This window comes from Aegilops tauschii, chromosome 3 (genome assembly GCF_002575655.3).
Source record: "Aegilops tauschii subsp. strangulata cultivar AL8/78 chromosome 3, Aet v6.0, whole genome shotgun sequence".
Classification (NCBI taxonomy): Eukaryota; Viridiplantae; Streptophyta; class Magnoliopsida; order Poales; family Poaceae; genus Aegilops; species Aegilops tauschii.
The window spans coordinates 97,689,396-97,692,379 of NC_053037.3; positions in this window are offsets into that span (position 1 = coordinate 97,689,396).

Sequence of the window (2,984 nt, forward strand, 5' to 3'; positions counted from 1 at the left end):
AAAAAGTTTCGGACACCGAAAAGTTTCGGACAGCGGAATCGTACCGCAGAGAGAGGTCATCGGATAAGTTTGGATGATACCGAAAAGTTGTTTCGGGATACACCATTAAGTCAAATTGGTTTTGGCACATGCCTGATAATTCTTGGAGGATGCCAGAATCATTCTGGAAGCTTTTTGGAATTTTCTGAGATAAAAACCGGAAATGTTCCGGAGCTGCCGGAGCCACTTCAGATGCGTTTCGCAGATGAAAATCACTAAAACCGGAATTGTTTCGGAACGCGTTGAAAATCATTTTAGTGGGTACTGGAAATGTTCTTAGCCCACATAAATATTTTCAGTTCGATCAGACGCTGAAAAATGTCGTCGTGAATAGTGAAAATCAGCTTTATGGTTACTTTATGGAAAGCCACCTTTTGGGGCTTTGCTCCAAAAGATCTTGGGGATGACATGGATGGATAGGAGCCATTTTTTGGGCCCCTCATGGGGGTGTGGCCGGCCACATGGGGTATCCCCCCTTGGGGACCCTCTTGTTCCTTGGTTTCACTCCTAGGTCCTTGTGGAAGGACTTCATTCATGTGCATTTTGGGTTTTTTGTGAAACTACCCTACCCCCTTGGGATTTCCTATAAATAGAGGTGGAGGGGCAGCCCTCCACACTCATCCCTTGCTCTCATACACATGCCATGCATTATCTGGCTTCTTCTCTCCCTCCCACGAAAAGAGTTTCGTAGAGCCGTAAGGCTGTCTGGGTTCCGGCAGGAACTAGTTCTGGACGGCGAAGCCCTGCCGGATAGATGACACCGTATGTGTGCAACTCTGTAGAGAGATCGTAGTTTCGGTCTTAGTTCGTGAGTGCCTCCCGAAGGGCTGTCCATGTGATCGTCCGAGTTTTGAAGGTCCTCCCGAAGGGCTGTCCGAGTGACCGTTCGAGTTACGAAGGTCCTCCCGAAGGGCTGTCCGCGACACCGTCCGGGGGGCTGTTCGACCGCCTCCCGGAGGGCTGTCTGAGGAGCAGATAAGGGTATACATCCTCGCGGTTGGGAGGTTGTAAATCCTAGCTGCGGGGATCTGCACCGCCGATCGTCATCGACTCTACTTCCCGCTGCGCTACGAGTCGGTAACGAAAAAGATCAAACCATGTATGCAGTCTCCATAGTGGTCCTGGGCTGGTGCGTAGGTCGGAAATTTTTTGTTTTCTGCTGCGTTACCCTACAGTGGCATCAAGAGCCGTGCTATGCGTAGATGCAGGTTTCGATCTAGAATACATGGAGATGCATGGGTATTGCATAATATAATTAGGTAGTAGATGAGATCTATTGCTGAAAATTATTTATGCGGGTGACAGATGAAATCTGTTACCCGAGGTTCTTGTTGCTTCCCTAGAATTTGCGTTTGCTCAATCTCGAGACAGCATGGTGGAATTTGACAAAGTTCTGGCAATCCGTGATCCTGATTGATCATGGAAGTGCTATCAGTTCTTTGGGTTCTGCCGTAGTCAAAAGAAAGATGAAATTCGCAGATGAAAGGGCATTGCAGATATGATCTGCACGGGGGTCATGCGTATGACGAAGTTTAGTATGGGGCTCGAGATTTAATTATCCCGTGTTTCATACACCCCGAGATGTTAATCCAGCAACCTGAATAATCATACTTGATGATAAAACGTTGGTCGCTGCGGTTTAAGTCAAAACCTTAGAAGCCACGTAAAATAAATTTTGCATAAACCGATTAGAGGCGTCTAACTTGGTTTTGCAGGATGTGCATGTGATGTGGTATAGCAGTGCTCATACTAATTCGATTATGTATGAGATGACTATATGATGTAATTTGATTAACATGACCTGCGTGTCATGATTCGGCATGATGGCTGGAGCCATATGATTGCATTTTAATGACCTGCGTGTCAACCTTGTTGTAATGCATTATTTTGTTAGCTATAGAGATAGCAATATTATCTGGTGCATCGACAAGGTGGTGGCAATCTTCGTGAAGGTGACCACCGACGCGAATGCCGAAGACGAAGAAATGAAATACTTCTCCGTCAGAAAGGGCTATACCATATCATGCTATTATGAATTGCCTGAGATGTTTATCCCTTATGATGCACCCTTCTTGATTGTGCGGTAGTCGCTTTTATTAGGGTGATCTCTCACTTAAAATATCAAGTAGTTAGTGTTCTCCCAAGTGTAGCACCGTCACGGCACCTATCTTTTCAGGGTGCGCCATGGATGCATGGGTACGAACGATTAGAGAAGTGTGAGGCGGGTGAGGTCAGACCTCGCAGCAAGATCACTTGGTTGTCTTGACGTTCATGGCAGGATCGTCCTGAGCTCGGAACACACGCATCGAAAGATGAGCAAGAGTCACATAGAGATGTGATCGGCAAGTTGGCCTACCGATTAAAATTCCCGTTATGAGATGATGATTCTATGGCGATGAATTGAAGTCTGGATCTTGTATCACTCAAAATTAATTATGAGAGATATTGATTTGAGTGGGAGTGCACTATTGAATTAACATGTTTAATTCTCAGTGCAATTAATTATGAACACTGTCTAAGTGTTTTTTGCATAATAGTTGTAGAATAATGGCTCGCATTTCCACCTTCCCTATTAAAATTGAATAGCTGTTAAATATCTGGTTAAAACTTTACGATTGGTAACGTAATATGAGGATTGTCCTCAAAAGTGCCGAGAAGGACTTTGTCCTATCGCATGCTTTCCATATCCTCCCGCTAATGTTATGGATCATGTGACTCTCGTCCTTCGATCCAAAAGCTAGAATTCTGTTACGGTCAAGTGGAATATGGTTGCTTCCATGAAACCCAAACTTCGAAAGTTGGGATAGTTATATGATATTCATGGAACTGAAAATTATTTTCAGATACAAACAAAGCAATGTTTGTTTGCAAGTATTAGTAAAAGTGTTTACTATGCATTTGACTGTTGGGAAAGGGATCCAGAAGAACGCCTGTCATATAATGAA